Genomic DNA, 19,354 nt, shown 5'->3' on the forward strand with positions numbered 1-19,354 from the left:
CAGTAGCTTGACGGGTACAGAGGGCTGGAGAAGCTTACTGTATGCCCACAGCAGAGTGGAAGCAAGTGAGAAAAACGTGACCATCCTGCTTTTAGAGCTACCGCTGGGGTGAAGCAGCATGCTGCCTTGTACATAGCTTAAGGTTACAGCGGTAGTCCACTCCAAATTAGTTCTTCTATTGCACGTCACCGTAGTATTTGTATCAGAGAAGGACCCGAGGGTGAGATACTCATGTTACACGTCAGAGGATTTCCAGTGCAAAAGTTAGAGGATGGATCAGTTTGCTGGCATGACCTTTGACGTACTGAAAGCTCAATTGATGTTAAACATATTGAACTATTTTTGTTGTCAGCTCAAATAAATAAATAAATCCAAGGCCAATAGCAAATGGATGTAGTAGAGCTGCAGATGCTGGACTGAGTAGCAATATGTTTTGTAGATTATGTGGAAGTGTTCAAAAGAAGTCAGTTCTGTGCTGCTGTTGGGAGGATTTGCAGTTGAGTCGTGCTTGGGGACCAGCAGTAATCATCACTCAGGGCTCTCATGGCAGTGGACTAGGTCACAAAATTGTGGAAAAGCAGGAGTTTTTATTCCTTTTGAGTGTGAGGGTCCCATTGTTCTGGCAATTTTTAAATTCAATTTCTAAGGTAAATCTCCAGTTTGAGAAAGATAAATAATTAGAAGTGTCAAATCCTGCTCAGTTCTCTCATAAAAACACTACTATTCACTTCAGTAGTGCAACTCCTGAGAGTAAACTTAGCTACATGATTTCTTGCAATTATTCTTGAAATTAGTTGAGGCTTAAGGTATAAGTAGTGAGGAGAAAGTGTGATAGAGAAGTGATGCCAAGGGGAAGGGCAGGGAGACCCTATTAAGCCAGAAACTTAAACACATAGCCTAGGTTAAGTAGTACTTGAGTAGTCCTGTTATTTTACTTAAGCACAGATGATCCCAGTGACCTCGGCAGAACCACCGGTGTCCTTAGAGCAGGAGACATCTGGAAGCATCTTGCGAGGTGGGGCTAGATAGAAGTCCTGTCCCATCAAAAAACCAAAACCCCCACAAACCCCCTCCCCCCAACAGCAAAAGCACCCCAAAGCTGTATGTGCAACACCATGGACACAGGGAGCAAGACTTGGATTTGCTGATCTGGAAGCAAAATATCTAAGTATCGCTTCCTTTGTCAGGAGACGAACGCTCCAGACAAAAATCAGTAACTGTTCATTGTAACGAGCTTCAGAAGCAGATAGAGAGCATTCTCCTTTAGTTTACCACACGCCTGATTTATGCTTTCTGTCTGTTTTCATTATCCCTCCATAAAGTCCTGAAGTCATTGGTTGGGTGGCCTAACATAATTCACTACTCCCTAATGCCTGAAAAGTCTTGCCTTGCTCTGTGCTGGTAGCTATATTGAAATAATAAATTACATAGTAATGATCAAAATAATAATAGTTGTTTTTATACCTATTAAGTTTAAAATTGTGCTGCTCTATTGTAAATTATCATTCTTTCTGCTTGACGGTGTGATAGTACAAAACGAATTCAAAGACTGACGGCAGCAGAGTCTGTAGCCTCCTCTCTAGAGGCTCCGCCAGCCTTCCCTGGGCTTTGCACCACACCGTCCCATGTTCTTGGTCTCATTTCAATGCCGCTATGGAAATGTAATTAAAATCAATTTACTTTTAGTAACGTGATCTCAGAAGGGGATGTAGGTGAAATAAAAAAGCTGAAGGAGAGAAGCCAATTAATTTGATGTGCTCTGGGGACAAGAGGAGTGCTTTATCAGTGGCATATGGGAAGAGCGGGATAGAGACCTGGCTTAGCCAAAGGAGGTTGAGGTAACAGCCAGTGCAAAGAAAGCGGCGCGGCACTCTCTGCTTAGACCATAGTGGAAGAACTGGGAAGGTTAAATGCCGACACGCTGTCCATCAGAGCTGTGTCAATTGTAGTGAAGTCAGAGAATTTCTTTTTATTGACCTTTTCAGGACTACAGATAGGCCTTTCCCCTTCGCTTGCAATACCCTTCTTTTTCAGTTGTACAAATGACCAGTGAGTAACAAGTCCAAGTAAAGCAGAATTCATAGCAGTAATGTTTCTTAGTATGTTTTCTCTTCACTTGTGTAAAACAAAAACCCTCAGCTTTTTTACCTTCTCAGGCTACATCTGTGGGTTGTATTTTATGTGCTCATGGTTAATTTATTTTGATCCCTGTCCTTGCCTCTGTAAATTCAGTGTTCTGCAAATCCAGCTGACCAAAGTGAAGGAGACTGTTTTCAGAGTTGAGCCCTTTTCCGGGGCCTTTGTCAGAGAAGCATGATCCCTGTTTTGCAGTTCAGATCTGACCTAAACCACATGGATTGCACTGCGAAGCCACTTCGAAATGTCTATGGTCCAACCTGGAACTCTCATCCTGGGTCGGATCCTCAGCGGGTGTGAGCTGGCACAGCTTCATCTCTGCGCCAGGCTGCAGCGCCAGGTTACTTCAGGTCTTTAAAACAACGGCAAAATTCCTGCTGAACGCAATATCAGTGTTCGTATTGTGATAGTACATCGCATGGCATGCGGTCCCTGACAGGGGTCTCCTCTGTATATAAGAGGACCAAGTTTTCACCCCTTGTGGGAATCCGATTCTGATATATACTTTGACTTCCCCTGTGTTCTTGAGGTAAGAAAAAATCTTGCTACCGACTGAATGGAAGCCAGGTCTGGATCAAGTGAAGGGAAATTGTTTTGTGAGCGCCTCAGAACTGTGTTTTGTGAGCGCCTTGGTAGAAACTGTCTTTGCAGAAGACCAAATACCATTTCCTTTTAATGTTTGTACTGTAACACTTTTCAACTCAAAATGATGTAGTGTCTTCTCATCATTAAATTGCTCTTGAGCCCTGCGGGTTCACTCATTTCGTTGTGCCTTGCCTTTCCTACATCAGCTTTTAATGCTTTGCCCTGAGCTGCCATAGCGAGCTCTCCTGAACACCTCAGGGTTTACTCATGCTCTGGATGTGGCTCTATTTTGTCTGCAGTAAAAGGTAAGTGGTGAATGCTGTGGAAGTAGAGATCTCTGCCATTTGCCTGGGAAATACCGAGGATGTTTTTCCCCATTTTTCATAGCATTTGGAGCTGTTGTTTGACAACTAAAACTGGGAGAGGGGTTGGCTGAGGACAGGTGAAGCTGCTTTTTCTCCATTCTTCTAGACAGAGACCGTGCGTCTTTCCAGCCTGAAGATCTGGGAACTGGGTCGTTGCTGCCTTCCCCCGTGGGGCTGGGGATGTGCTGGCAGAGCTGGCCCCAGGCAGAAGCCCTGGTCGAGCCTCAGCTCCGCCTGGTCGGTGCGGCAAGGCTCTGCCCCGGGGCTGGTGGGACGGGGCTGTGGCTCGTGCTGGTGCTGGGTCGGTTCCAAGCCACCGGCCTTGCAGCCCGTCTGCCTGTGACAAAAGTGCTGATGGCTGTTGCCATTCACAGCAGAAACCCTCTCATTCCTGCAGCTGGTATTTCTGAACAGTGAACTGTGGAGAGAAAAAAAAAAAGATAGCCGTGATTAAGCAGGCGCTTTGCTGCATGGCAGGCAGTTCTGGTGGGGCTGCCATCTAACGCGCTCCGAGACGTACCTAGACATCCAAATCGCCTTTTTTTAAGAAGGCCAAATGCTCTTCCAGTTATTGTTCTGGGAAGCTCATGTCACTGGGTGTATAATTCATTTTGTTTGGAATTTCAGGGTCAGACATAAGTGTCGTTATCCACTTCAGAGGAAAAGCTTTAGAAAAAGGAGGGCGGAAGCTGAATTGATATTTGGAAAAATGAAAAATGTTTAAAATATTTAAAAAAAAAAAAAAAAAAAAGCCCTCAGCAAATAGTCATTCCACTCGGCTTCTGGCCAGTCTCGGATGCTTCTCTTCCAGAATGTCTGAGTATGAATGAATCATGACACGATCCTGGGAACTCTGCAGCCACACTCGTTATTCTGTGCGTGGCATCAGGCACCACCTGCAGATGGAGAGGCTGGAAAACTTTGCAGTTTCTAAACCTCACCTCGTTACACCACAGATAACAGTTAGGCCTGTGTAGGCAGTTCATAGCTCCTGGGAGAGGGAATAAACCGTCAGTGTCGTAGAATTCACAACACGACTTGATGTTGGTACTGAAGCCGTCTTGGAAAGCTAATATACTGACTGGGTTTTGTAAGAGGAAAAAGGCTTATAAGAGAGAAGGAAAAAAATAGAAAAGATGAAGACTGGTGCACTCTGGTGTTTGTTTTTTTGTTTGTTTGTTTGTTTTTTTAACAATCAGAGCGAAACAGCAGCAATATGAAATTGGAGTCAATTTTGCCATTTCCAGCATCTGTTTATCTTCCTGTGGACAAAACATCTGAATCTGCCTCAGGATCTCCTTTTTAAGCATTGGATGTCAAATTCTTAGGGTAAAGCTCCCTAAATATAAGCAAAAACCTTTTAGAGGTTGAGTTCTTTTCCTAGGAAAGCTTGAGTAAATCCCTTTGATAAAGAGAATTTGACCATGAGCAGGGAGGAAATGTGCTTTATGAGTGACAGCATGAGCATAACGACTGGGATTCCAGCCTTCTGCCCTTCTGCTCTTCTAATTTATAAGTTTTTCTGAAAAAAAAGAAGTTTCATGTGTCTACTGTACCAGTCCGTTTGCTCTGAATTTGTGTGGATATAAATTAATTCAGGAGTAGTCTTATTTATTTTATCATTTGTTCAAGTGGCTTTGAGATGTTTGGCTATTGTATGATCAAATATATGGCATTTCTCGGAATTATATCGGAGCAAGACTTAAAGCTTTTTGTCTTGCTGATCTGACAGACTGGGCAACTTACTGGTGGGCATTGTTAATAAATGAACACTTAGAAGAACGTGAAAGTTTCAAGAAAAACACGTGTTCGCTTCAGCCCCTCCTCTTCCCTAGTCTGACTAGAAATTCTAAATAAAGCCTTGGGGACAATCTGCTGAATCCAGGTGGTAAAAGGTCTTAGTGCTTTAATGGATAACCAGAAATGTTGCTGATGCTCGTAAAAATCTGCTCCCACTTCAGAATTCAGCCATGGGACTGCCTGCTGGATTAAATTCTGTAGATTAATTGTATGCTATTTGAGGCATAATGATTCCTCATTTTAAAAGATCATCAGCTGTTGAGCTCGCTGAGGTGTATTAATATATAAATTGGTATAAACTCAATGAGTTTTGAAGTAGATGTGTTGCCTGGTACAGAATACTTAAGTAAAACCTCATAATCATTCTGGAATTTGAGCTATGAGCTGTGTCATCTGGTGAGTATGTGCCTGTTGCAAATGAAGTCCTTCCTCATCCTTAGACTCCTTCAAATTTTCAAGTAGGTGCCTTCCTGCATTCTTAGGTATTGTCCCTTTTATTGATGAGGAGCATCGTAGTCATCTACAGAAATAATCTGCTTAGACCTCTCCCTGCGATTGCCCTTCACTTTCATTTTGCTGATCTGCATGATAATCACTTTCTCCATTAAAGGCCAGTGTTCTGCAGTATCAGTCTGTGTCCTTCGTCCTGCCTGCTTTGCTGTCACGTATCAACTTAATTGAGTTTTTCTTTAGTCTGCTTTCCTTTCACCACGCTGAGAGTCACAGGGAACTGGAACTTGAATCAACTTCTTCAACTTCCTCTTGATCACCTTCTATAAAATTGTAATTTGCACTGCCATGAATTTAGTTCTGCTGGCCAAAGACAGAAAAGCAGAGCTGTCATCTTGAGAAAAGTGTCGGTATTTGATACTTTGCATTTCCTTAGAAAATATGAGGAACCACCAAAATTTGCAGAAGGAACCTTGCCAGTGTGATTGTATCAGGTAGATCAGATTTCAGGATGAGATGTGGTGGTTTTGGAGAATGAAGGGTCTGGTCCCTCAAACCCCTGGCTGGCAGGAGTTCTAGCTGACGTCATGGTTTATAGGCTAAGGTTTTTATGACGTTGTCACGGAAAGTTTACCTCTCAGTACCTGCCCAGCTGATGCATGTGGAATACACTGCTAGGACGTTCATTCCTCTGTGTTGTTTGAAGTAGATACTGCATATGTAAATGTGCGTTAAGGCACTAAATGTTTCCTTCAAAGCACGATAAGGGCAGATGAGGGGGGATGACGAATTTTAATCATACCACGGAGCTTAAATTTGCCAAAGCATTTCTGCAAAGCAAAGCCCTTGGGCATACGTTTTAAGTCTCGCCGTTTCCAGTGGGACTAAACATCTGTTTGTTGTTTTGTGGAACAGCATCCCAAGAGCCCGGTTTTTGCCTAGAGAAAAGGGTATGCTTGTATATCTCGTGTGCCCTTCAGCAAGGGCTTGCTAAAAGTTGGTGCTGGATGTTCAGCGAGGGAGCAGCCGAGCGAGAGGCAAGCCCAGTCACTGGCGGGAGTCCTGAGCCAATGGGTTCCTATGCCTCTGTCTAGACCGAAGAGGTTTGGAAATCTCCAGATTAGCTTTGGATAAGCCTCTGAACTTCTGGATGCTTCTCCTAGCCAGATCAGACCTCTAAAGAGCTTGAGGTTTGCCCATTGCTAATTTTCATATGCATTACATTAAAAACTCTTAAGTGGAAATCTTTCTTATTTTAAAAATAGAATAATAAAACAATAAATCAGAAGGAAAAGCACGCTGAAAAAAATGTAGAAAACAGATGAAAAGCAAAAGGGAAAAGTGAACTTCGTAAAAATACCATACATGCCAGACCCTTCAAATATGATTTCCTGCGTATTGCACTTTAAAAAGCATGATATTACAACATGCTCTCGCCTGCAGGGGCCAAAAATCTGAAAGAATAGAGCCTTGTTTGATCTCAAGAGTCGAATGGATGTCATTTGACCCATCCATGAACTGATCCGAGACCCAGGACATGTCAGATGATTTTCCACTCGATGGGTGTCTGCACCACTCCCTCGTCTCTTCTCCACCCGCTTTGAGCAGATAGTGCTGACACGCTTCCCGTTACGGGCCGCTGGGTACCGCTCTGCGGCATCCTGGCACCCGACCGCCTGTGGGTTGGGCAGGGGACTTCAAAAGCAGCTTCGGCACAGGGGAGAAATATTTTGAAGTGAGTTTGGGTGCTTCCCAAAGCGACCTGCTCCAAGCAAGTAGAAAGAAAGCTTACATTATCTCATGTAAAAGACCCAGATCGTTGAAGGAGCCTGCCAGAGGTTTATGAAATATCGTGTAACTGCTGAGAAACCTTGACAAATGCAGTGACTGCTGCCGAAAATAAAAAGCATAAACGTGACGCAGAGGTAATAGCTGAGAGCTGTGTGCTCTTAATTGCTCAGAATCTAGAATGTACTTGATGTGTATTTTGCAAATGGTAAAATGTACTTGTTTTGTTATTAGTCAAAGCCAACTGAGTGCGCGGTGGAAGCTACAGAAGACAAAAGGGAGGGAAACTTTAAAAATAACATCTGCTTAATATGAAGAAGTTACAGCCATTACTAATGCATCTTCTGGAACGAATGTTTCATACAGTTTCTCTCTACTTAGGGAAAGGTTGTGTAATTAGAAGGCCATTGGGAGCTTTGGAAAAAAGATAGAGGGGAAAAAGCAGATAAACGTATTTCAGTACAGAAGTAGCACTTGCCAGAGTCCTTGAACACATAATCTTGAAATGAAGTGGAGTAATAACTACATTATTTTCTAACCAATGACTATCCAGCTACATAATTTGCAGTTAAAAGCTGATGGGTTTTCTGGAGGTTTCTGCTCAACAGTTCTTTTCCCATCATAAATAAATTGCAAGGTGGCTGCTCATGACTCTGCAGTTCAGTAGTGTCAGAAAATACCCTTCACTGGAAATCATTAATGCAGAAGCTCAGAAAAAAGCTGAGCTGTTTTTCTCCTCTTCAGGAACCGGTTTGGCAGTGTTACTGAAATGTGCGCTTGGTGCCTGCGTTGCAGGACCTGGTATCGTTTCTGCCTGTGGGAATTGTGCGATGGGGACAGGCCGCCTTGCATCCCACCTCTACTTCCAAGCAGGTAGCAGCAGAATTTGAGCCTGCAGGGCTGTTGGCTCAAGAGGTTGGGTTTTTTTTGTGTGGGTTTTTTTTGTTTGTTTGTTTGTTTGTTTTTAATCTTTAAATGCACTTGTTAGTTTGTCTGCTGCAAATTAGTCTGGATAAATCATTTGGGAAAAATTGCCACGTAAAGTAAAATTGTATAAGCAGCAATGTACTTTCCTCAGTCTTCCTATTTTGAGTACAAGATTGGGAGAGCAGGTGGCTAAACGGGGGGCGCGTGTGAGCCTAAGTAGTAGATTAATAAGGTTCTCTAATGAAGTGCAATAAGCAGAAGGCCAGCAGCAGCTCTAGTGCTTCAGAGCAACAAAGCGTTTTACGAAGGTGAGAGACCATGTGCCAGGCTGTCGTGCCAGGCTGTCGCACCAGGTGCACGCACCAGTTCATCTTGCTTTTACCCTGCAGCATTCGTAAATACAGAGCAGCTGATGGGAAAACAGCTGGGGGTTCTTCATATGCGAAGGAAAAGCATAAAAAGAGAAAAGCTAAGCGGCCATTTGTTGTGTAGTGGTTGTGGGTCAACATTCTAGCATGAGAGATGACAGTAGAAAGTGGCAATTTTAGATGTTTAGAAATCAGTAATCAGAGATGAGTGCTGGGGAGGTTCTGCCTTCTCTAATAGCGGTCACAAAGCTCAACAGACGAGAGCTTTACCGCTGTATATCCAGCGGCACGCTCCTGCCCCCCGTCACTGACTTGTGCAGGAGTTGACTTCTCCCTTTGGTGTTGAACTCCAGCTCTTGATTGCTTCTGTTCCAGCGGGGTCCTACAACAGGCTGCCCTTTGGGCTGCTGCGTCTTCCTCAGCCCTGGGGGTATCTCCATCTCATCCTTGTGTATCTGTGTCACAACTAATAAAACACCTACTGCATGATGCGTTTGGTGTTGGTAGGCATCAGGATCCAAAATCCCTTTGTGCCTCCCTTCCACTGACCGAGATCTAGTGGCTTCTGGTTCTTTGCTTTGGAAAGCATCCAGCCCATACTGTTCAGCGCTGCGATCTTTACCATGTTTCAGCGTACACAGATGAGAGATGTATGTACGTCATTGTCTAGCTAGTTTATTTTTGCTAATTGCCGAAGTGTTCAGAGCAAGAACGTGCTGTGTGTGAGGCGCTGTGGGATCCTGCTGGCAGGTGGGATTACAGCAGGGAAGGGGGATGCTCTGTGTATACCCAGGGTTGGGCTTTAGCTCTTTTTTGGGTACTGATGTCCTGCTCTTGGCTTTTTTTGTTGCTAGTGTGGGTGTGGAATGAATACAACCAGGTAACCGTGCTTATCTCTCTCTCTACTTCTTCTAACCCTGTCCCCCCCCACATGTTCCTTGTACATTTGTATCATAAATTTAGTGGTCATTAGTGTTGTGTAGTGAGGTCTCAACTTGGGATATTTAGCTTTACCACGGTTTAAATAATAACTGCTGGATAACATTGCTGGGCAAGTGATCACTCTTTGAAAAAAACAGTATTTGTGGGAAAACTAATGCTTTCTTCCCTTTGTAACCAATATTACCAAAATGGTCTAAAAATTACCTGTACCTAGAGAGGCTGTAGTGAATTTTTTTGCTGGTGAACTTCAGCATATGAATGACTCCCAGTGCTGTGTGTTACCAGGCTGAGTGACGGCTCTCACGCAGTGTTCTGTTGCCCATCATGGATGACCAAAACCACCCAGAGCACAGCATCAACAAAAATAACACTTCTGAGTATGCTTTCAAAATTCAGGACTGGTTTTGTAAACTAGCTTTCTCAATATTCATGAAAAATTGTTACCATCCCTGCACTAATAACAGCAAACCACAGCAGGTAGTTTGTTTTTGAAGCCTTGGGTAGTTTTCCTGCACAACATTTACCCTTTGCTGACCTTGCTTGTCAACACTCGTAATTTGTGTCTCTGCTAGGAATCCTCTCCCAGTATCTGCTGTATTAAATCCACCTTCCGATGCGTATGGCACTTTGAAATAGCACAGCTTTGGCTCCCCTCCTTTCAATTACATTTTCCCTTTGTTACTTACGCAAATCTGTCATATTCTACTGCTCCATTCATTGACTAAAGTACCTTTAATATATGTCAGACCCTGCAACACTTTCTGTTTTTCCTTCTAGTCTTTCCGTTTTAACACGGGGTGACCAAAACTGGCAGAAATCTGACATGTCCAGAAGAGATTTGTATTTTTTTAATCAATAAAAAAAATGAAATCTTTTATCTTTTTCAAGGATATCTGAGATGTGAAATTTCTTGCTCTGTTTCATCAAGTTTCATTAAAAAGATGGGTGATCGCTTAATCTTGGATCTTGGACTATGAATGAAATAAATGCTGAGCAGCGCCAGGTCATCTCATCCTGGCCAGGGTATGTGGCATGTAGCGGGATGCTGTCCCGGTGTAACGCAGGGGAGCTCGCCGGGCCGGGGAGGCAGCAGCACAGGCACCCTGACCGAGGCTTGCAGTGCTGCTCACATCAAGGGGCTGCCCCTGCCTCTCAGCTGGGAGTGAATCACAGAATCATTAAGGTTGGAAAAGACCCTTAAGATCATTGAGTCCAACCATCAGATCACGTTGCTTTGCATTTGGTCATCATTTTTGTACTTTGGAAAACTTTTGATACGTTTGAGGAGCTGTTTTCGCGTGACTTTTTGAAGAAGCTTTAGGGCACGCTAAATAATAACTTTGAAATGACTTAATCAAAGTCTTATTTTTCAGTTGACATAGATGGGGATAGTATAATTTTACTTGAAAAATCACAGAAGGTTGGTTCCAAGGTCACGATGGTGCCTTTGAAAATTTTGCTATTAGGCTTTTCAGTGCCCTATTTGTTCTTCCAGTGAAAACCACCTTTTTTCTCTGCTGTATCCATCAGGAAAGTTTAGTTGTTTCAGATACGTATAACTTTAAATTCTCGCACTTACTTGTGTAATAATTTTTAGTCTATCAGTTCTTTAGAGTTGCTTTCTTTTGGTTATTCAAAATGCATAACTGTTTGAAGGTGTTTGTTTTGTTTATTAACGAGAACGTCATTATCAGTCAAATTTGTGACACAAACACTGTTGCAAATGCAAAATTCCCTTTTCACGAACATCCTGCAGTGTTCCTGTTTTTTAATCCCTTTAGATATTCCTGGCAATAAAATACTGTGAAGAAACTGAGCGGCAGGTTAATTTGTTGTTCGAAAGAGTCAGCTGAGGCTCTGTGGAAATGTTTTCTTCTAAATTTGTCTGTGACTGCAGTAAAAGGACAGCTATAAGTGTGAGGACTTTGTTCCATCTGCCCCTATTCTGTGTCAGAGGATATTATTTCATGATGAAAAAGAGAACGAAGAGTAGCACTGGCTAGATAACAAGTGTTGAAAGAGAAGCTGTGTTGTTCATAGAATCATAGAAGCGTTAAGGTTGGAAAAGACCCTTAAGATCATCGAGTCCAACTGTTAACGCAGCACTGCCAAGTCCACCACTAAACTATGTCCTCAAGCACCACATCTACTTAATAACACAATCTGAATATCTCGTTTGGGCAGAAATTTTTTTTTTCCACATTTATATCATTATTTGAAGTAAAACAGGCTTTTTCAAGTCAAGGGGAGATGTCATAGTACCTCGTCCTAGTGCTGTTTTTTTTTTTTGCAATAGAGAAAGACACACCAACGCCCGTGACTGCAAGGTGAGCCATTACTGAGTATCGGGAAGCTGCCCAGCAGAGCCAGCTGCGATACTGCCCACCCCAGCGGGACCTGCTGGAGTTGGAGTACGTTAACGAGCACAGTAACCTGTTCTGGACACGTGGCCGTGATGACTTACGCTGTGACTTTATATAGCTACCGGACAGATAACACAGTCCTACCAATGCTTCTCACCATTGCCCAGTGCCGCTGTTTTCAGTGACAGGATTGAAGTCTATGCTTTCACTTCAAAACATATGTGTCCTTCTCATCATGCTAACTGATTTTTTCTCATTCATCAGAAATTCAGAATTTCCTAGAAAATGCCAAAAAAATTATCTTCTATCCCCTGGATCTCGGGCAGATGTTGCTTAGAAAGAAGCCTGTGGCTCAGGTTTTCTGCTCTGGCCAAGCTGTTTTTGAACCAAGACCAGGGGGTGAAACAAATGTTACTTAGGGTTGTTTTTATGATTGCTTGATCTTGGGAGTAGTCCAGCTTCTGAAGCAAGTTAGCATTGCTCTGGTTCTGTGCTAACCGTGCTTGAACTGGAGGCTTCTTGGTATGCAAATACATGTCCCTTTTAATTAGAGACTGTCTCCCCACGCTTTGGACTAGCAGAGCTGGTGTATTCACAGTGTGCCAGAGGATGCGTAGGTAGTACAGCCTTCACCCTGTTGCATTTGTAATCCCTCAGTATCTGCAAAACACAAGTTCATGGTCAACGCCATGAGATCCCATGGTTCTTCGTTGAATGGTTTCCTCAGCTTGGTGCGTTCACATGATTTAGCTCCATTTACAACATCAGTGGTCGAGGGAGGCTCATCCCTGTGCATGGTTCCAGCATAAAGTCAAGTAATAAGCCTGGGACACCTCAGCGATGACTTTCCATAAAGGAGTGAGGTTTTCTCCTTTTCCTAGGCTATTTGCTTCATACAGCAGCCTCATGCAGGGAGGTAACTGGGACAGCAAATTCTCTGAACCGTTCCTGCAAAGAGAGATGGCTGTTCCTGAGGATGACACCAGCAGGTGATGGAGACAGAGTCTTCTCTTCTGCCCTCTGCCCTCAGCTTTGGTCACACATTGTCTTTTACTTTTACATTTACTAAATGTCTGAGAACAGGTCAGGTCCTGCTTTTAGAGCCAACCAACCAAGTGTCCAACATCTTTTATGTTACCCTGCCTTGCTTTCTAGTTTAAAAAAAAAAAAAAAGGGGGAAACCCAAAGCAACAAATCATACCTACTCTGCCATGGCATGGCCAGTGTTCTTACAGCTCAGCCTGACTTTTAAAGTGTCTTTTTAAAATTTTTTTTTCTGCTCTTAGAGGTCTAAAATGGGTGTTCAGAGGACACAGCACCGGCTGGGAAAACTGAGCCTATTTAGATAGTGGGAATGTCTTTCCTGTGCTAACAGCAGTGAAAAGCCTCAGATAAGGCTGAAAGCCTTAACGTTAATTAGACAGGAATTTCCTTAATTTGTCGGTCTGTTTTAAAAGTTGTAAATCCAAGAAGCAACAGATGGCTGAGGAAAAATGAGAACAGATTAAGACCTACATCCTCTCTGCAATGCCAGGTACTATGGAAAATATTTCTGAACACAAAACTTAAGCACTTTGATTGTTTGAGCTATCTGAATCTTTATCTGCTGTCTGTGCTGGAAAGCACTAGAGCATATACATCAGCTCTAAATGGATGTGTAATCCCGTAACTATTCCCTGATCTGCAGAGCTCTTAAGCGTGTACTTCAGTCCCAAAGAAATCCGTGGGTTTGAAACACATGTTCAAAGTTAAAGGCACATGTTGAAGTGCTTGTTAAATTGCTGTCCCGTGCATCCCTAACAGTGTGCATTTCATTCCTGCTTAACCTTTTAGCTTTATATTCAAAGCTAGACAGTAAGAAGAAAGAAAATGTTTGTAAATGTGATGTCAAATCTTCAGGCTCTAGCTACCCTGAGATCAATGGGACTGCCCCCTAAAACAAGGACTGCTCGTGTGCTTGTGCTGCTTTAGTAATTCATCAGTTCGTATCATTTTTGGTACCACTTCATGAATTACGCCTTTGCAGAAACTTAAGGTCCAATTCTGAAAGATAAAAGACAACTGTTGGGGTCAGTTAGGAAACCTGTGAAGTGTTGAGAACGGTTTCTGGGACTTGCCAGATTCCCCAGATTTGAAAAATATGGAGAAGGAATTTGAAGAACTTCTTATCGCTTCTGTAATAGCAGTCCCTAATGATGGCAGTTATTTTTTAACAAGTTCTCATACATTACTGAAGGCAGTAAGAGAAGGAAACACATGGCCTGTTTTTTTGTTAGTGGGAGGAATGCCTTTGCTCTAGCACTCAAAGAATAAATGCAAATATGATGAGAATATATTACGGGTTGCCAGCATCAGTGAATAGCAGATTATGATCTCCATTGCCTGAAAAAATAAAAATAAAAACATGCAAAAAAGGGACAAACCCAGTACTTTATTGTATAAGCAGAAGTCCTCTGAAACGTTCATGTTCCATGGTGAGAAGCTTTTGAGTCAAAATTTTAAAAAAGCAAAAAAATACTATGGGGAACACAGGCTGATTTGAGTGGAGAACTCTATTGGGGATTTTTGTTGCCCCTGCTTTTGGTGAAGTGCCTCCCTCAGCCAGTCGCTCGGCTTTCGGGCGTTGTTGCCGCTGCGGGTTTGCGCTGCCTCGCGTAGGAGACCCGGGGACCGGCTGTGCCACGCGTTTGCTGTGGCCCTGTGTGTGGTACAGGGCTGCCGTTGCTGCTTTGAGGTGCTCTGCACCGATTTGCTTTTGTAGAAATGAACATGTGAGGCACTCACGCTCTATTAATGTTAGTGATTATTCCAAATAGTTGAGCTTTAGTCTGTACTTCTGTAGTGGAGCTGTTGTGGGAGGCTGTATATTGTGTAACTGACAGTGTAATTACTCTGATGTAAATAAAATGATGGAAAAGTACGAAATACAGTTTCTTCAGATAAATGTGATTGCGTCTGTTAGCTGTAGAGCAGTTCTTGCCATTTGTATGATGGCTGCAGTGCATAGGATCTTACTAAGACCATAGCTGCTAACACCGTCGCAGCCCTGGCAGAGCAGCCACCCCACCGCCTGACGGATGCTCAGCTCCAACTTCACAGCTCCTCACCCCCATCTCGGGCAGAGCAGGACGGGCTGGGAGCGCCCGTAGGTAACAGTTGTTCGGTTTGCTCCGTTTGTAGATGGAACGCGGCTTGCAGTTCTCGATTTGAAACTTGGGTGTCTGGAGTTGGTCCCTAATCGAGCAGTATGTATGTGCTTCTTAAAGTGGATTCAGTACCATCACAGGTTTGTTAAGGACTGTGTTAAATTCTGTAGGTTCTGGGTGTAAACACTATTGAACCCCTGCAGAACACGTCTTGTCTGTATCTTAAGTGTTGTAGTGGGACTCTTGCTGAAGGGAAGAAAAGGGGGAAAATAAGGACCTTTAGGGATAAAAATCCCAACCACCCAAATAAATAAAAAGACAACCCAGTGCTGTTGTTTGTAATGGGTCTCAGAAACGTGAATAATGGGAACGTTAAAAATCTATAGCTGTATCATTTAGTTGTTTGAATTGATGGTTACAGAATAGTTTGTTGTGAGAGGCTAGCTGTTCTCTATAGTGACCGAGCCCTCTAGCCAGTATATACAGTAAGAAATCCAGACTACTCTGCGACCAAGCAGTGTTTAATATTTTGTCTTTTCCGCATGCTTCGGCACACCCTAGCTTGAGGTGGGACTGGAAGCGAAACTTCTGGAATACGCGAGGAAGACCATTCTTGTGGTATTGCCATCCCAGCCAAAACCAGGAAGCACTGGAAAACTTGCCAAAGGAAAAAAAAAAAAAAAAATCAGACTGCTAGGGAGAGTTTGCCAGCCTGGTTTCCGAGCCAAGGGGATTTGGAAAAGCGTCTGAATGTTTCAGAGGTTATCCAAACCAGACCAGTAGACTTGCACTCACAATTCAGTGTATGAGTACAGCCCTCTGAGCTGCACTGTCATTGAGGAGGTTCCCATATTCGGTCGCTCATTAGCGGCTCCAGCCTACCAACTGTAATAACTTATTTCCCCATAACCGAAGGAGCCTGCTGTCCTGCCGTCCAGCCAGCCTCAGACTGCAAGTTAAAAAGTCTTACACTTGAAAGGAGCTAAGGGGGGGGGGGGGGGGAACAACCCCAAGCAAAAAGCCATTCTTGAAGTTGTTTGAGAAGTGTCTCTACCTATCACCCTCTCCAAGTGTCATTTAAAAGCAGGCAGCTCCTGTCCTTTCTTCTTCAGCCTTAGCTGCATCCACCACCAACTGGTGGAAGAGTAACTCGATCCTGCTTCTCCCATGGCAATCCCATTGCCTCTTTGGCTTCTCTGCTTTCCGGGATACCCGTCTCTTTCTGGTTTGCTGTCTTTCCTTGTAGGGAGATGCCTTTCTGGTTTTCACAGCCCAGCTTGGTGCTCTGGTTGCTAGCTTGTCCTGAGCTTGTCTGTTACTGCTGTCTGCGTTCAGGTGGGACACGCATGTCGGGGGGGACACTTAGCATCACGGAATCAGAATGTCCTGAGTTGGAAGGGACCCGCAAGGATCATCGAGTCCACTCGCTGTGTTCCTCGGCGGTGCTTTCCTGCTGAAGTTCATTTGCAAAGTTGTTCTGATGTCATTGCATCCGAAGAAGAGACGTGTTGTTACAAGCCACTGATATTTGTGATGTATTATTGAGAAGAAAATTAGTGAAAACTGTGCCGAAGTGTGCATTTATGGAGTAGTTTGAATTTTGACTTAAATATTCTTTTGAGGCAGTCTTACCAAAATTGCGTGTGTCAGTTTTACAGACCCAAGGTGGCCATAAAGACAAGAATGTTAATGGTGTTTTCCTGTCAAATCAGTTTATGACTGAAGATTTTCTTAATAACCAGCGATGATAGCGTTAATCTAAACAAACCTATCCACCCTGGACTGCTCCTGACAAAGCGAATCATGGCTGCATGCTGGCAGAGGATCTGCGCGTTGTCTTCAGGACAGATCCCATGTCCCCAGGACAAAGAATAGGTGTGCTTATAAATAACCAAACCGCGGCGTTTCTGTATCTTCTCGCACCTTGCGAAGATGGGAGCAAAATAACACATGAAGTACAGGTGGGATGAAGAGTGGAAAGGGCTGTAAAACCAAAGCATCGATAATTATTGTGAACCCACTTTTCCTGATGAGTCTGCAATGTAAAGAAAACAGCCAACCTGACCCAGGAACTCCTGATAGACACAGGTTTTTTTGCTTGTACTGGAAGCACCTGGTAGCACATGACCTGTCACATTTAAAACGTTTCAATGCTTAAGATATATCTTAAGAAAAAAAGTGGAAAAAACCAGTTTTCTTTCTAGAGAGTTTTATTTATAATATATTTTGTAGGTTGAATAAGTAAAGTAATATTCAGACAGTAAATAATACCACCTCAGTTAGCACATTCTGATTGCTCAGCAAAAGGTATAACTCAATTGCAACAAAACCCAACAGAATTTTCTGTTGTGACAAGAAAACATCCATCAGGACAACTTGTCACCCCGAGTGTTTATGGCAGAAGGTCTCTTTCTGTAGAGGAACTATTTTCAAGATAAAATTAACATGGCAAGTTGAATCAGCAAACCTTCTGTTCATGTAGGAGCTATTTGTTAGGTTCAAATCTGAAGAATAATTTCTAGTTATTTGTTCAGTCTTTGAGACTGGTGTCATAGGATATGTGGAGCTTTCTCAACAGAGACCTGGAGTTCCTTCCATGCCACAGAACATGCCTACCTACATCCCTTACCGCTGCAAAATCGCGTACCGTCTGTATGGCCAGGAGGTATACGGAGCGTTGTGTGAGGATGTGACCTGACCGATGGATAGAGAGGGGAGCACAGGTGTGGTGCAGCTACAGCCGCTGAGAAGGTACCTCAACAGCTATGACTTTGCATTTTGCTTTTCCATTTCTGCTATTTTGCAAAATGACTGGCAGTTTAGCTTTTCCTGCCTCGCTTGTCCCTTCTACTCATAGCTTATTTTCTGAAAAATCGTTCTTAAAAGCTTGAAAAAGTGTAATACTCAGTTTTGATTTGAATAAAATACTGACTGTATTAGGTAAATATCTTTTTTTTAAAGGTTTTGCTAGGAAGTGCAAGGAAAAGTAATACTTCTTAAATTTCTGCCTGCTTTAGCTTGAGTGCAAAAGCTGAGGAAGTGCTAGCAAAGGTTATCTTTAGTGCATGCAAAAACCGAGGCCGTTCCCATCAATAGTAGAAGTAAATTTGTAAAACGTAAGGTTCAGTAGTTTTACAGCAGAGTAGGAATTATCCCTGCTTTTCTCCTGTCTAGGCAGCTGGGTTTTCTGCAGAGAGCTTTGAATTTTCTAGCTATGAAGATTTTCCTAGGAAAGGACTTTCTCATCTTTTTTTCCATTTTTATTGTGACTCTACCAGGAATAATAAAAGCGTTCAGCTCTTAGGGTGAAAGACTTTTGACTTCACTCTAGAAACGATCTGTTAGGGAGCATTTTACACCTTCTGCTAGACCTGCTGAGGGATTAAAAAAACCCCTCTGCGAGAAGTCTTCTTACAAAAGGACCATTCACACTGTTTTGGTTGTATTTCTGTTTTCAGCTTGAACATGACAGGAAAAAAGAACGTTTGTTTGCAACAGCTTTTTAGGAGAATGAGCTGCACGTGTGAAACTTTTCCAAAAGAAATAATAGTGTAAGAATAATGGTATAACTTACTTACCTTTTGTTTTGATTTTTTTAGTGAAAAGAAAAAAGGAATGCACCTGCATTTCTTAATGAGTCTCGTGGGGGATAGATGTAAAGGCACTGGAAAAAGGGGAAATGGAGAAGATAATTCTGAATATGTGCTGTAATTCTGGGTATCTGTTATGTCAAAAAAAGAAAAGGATTATAGTTAATACACACTGGGTTCACGATGTTTGGGGTCAGTTACATCAGGGTAAGTGCAGAGCAGTGTTCCTGACGTCCAAAGAATCCCAGCAAGCAGAAAACTGGGCTGAGGTCAAATTCAGGCCGGTAGAGTTGTCTTCTTCAGTGCCTCTGCAGTGTTAGACCAGTGATGGCTTAAAAAATGTTCTGATGCTGCAGGCACTTAGAGTATGTGCTGCATATCTACTTCTTTGAGGTCCATGTGAGTTAAATGCTTCACTAGAGTTTTCTGATGTCTACAATACTGCATCCTTATAAAAAGCACGGGAGGAGTGGTTGGTTAATCTGGCCTGATAACCTTAAAAAGTCTGTATTTATTAATAGGTGAAGTCAGAGCTGCATGTTCATTGTGGAGTGTCTCCTACTGCGTTCCCCTGCTCGTGGTGGGAGGGAAGGACATCTTGTTTAGGTCTTAGCAGGAACTAAATTATCTTCTAGCTGAAGTGGAAGTATGCCAGCAGAAGATGTGACCCTATGCTGTTACAAGGCTTTGTAAGAAGCCATGACCTCTCAAATCCAGTAGGAATTTTTTAAAATCTCACTGTAATTTTAAAGCAGAGAGAATATACCTATTTATTCTTCCTTTTACAATCTATATTGGGTTATTCTTTGGTAGTCCCAATGCAGGTTAGTAAGATGATTTTTTTTTAAGAGTGCATGTTTTGGGGCTACTGCCAGTCATTATAAAGAGACACTG

At 42.9% G+C, this 19,354-nt stretch overlaps 1 long non-coding RNA gene across 1 annotated transcript in view; it reads left to right on the forward strand.

Annotated features, from left to right (window-relative positions):
* Positions 1–14,569, forward strand: part of LOC148055532 (uncharacterized) — a 47,554-nt gene extending 32,985 nt beyond the window's left edge. The window contains exon 3 of the long non-coding RNA XR_015705316.1: positions 11,658–14,569. This is a non-coding gene — a long non-coding RNA (uncharacterized LOC148055532). The remainder of the gene's footprint in view (positions 1–11,657) is intronic.
* The last annotated feature ends 4,785 nt before the right edge of the window (positions 14,570–19,354 follow it).

The sequence above is a fragment of the Nipponia nippon genome, unplaced genomic scaffold (genome assembly GCF_047370975.1).
Source record: "Nipponia nippon isolate SJK-2023a ecotype South Korea unplaced genomic scaffold, ASM4737097v1 scaffold_21, whole genome shotgun sequence".
NCBI lineage: Eukaryota > Metazoa > Chordata > Aves > Pelecaniformes > Threskiornithidae > Nipponia > Nipponia nippon.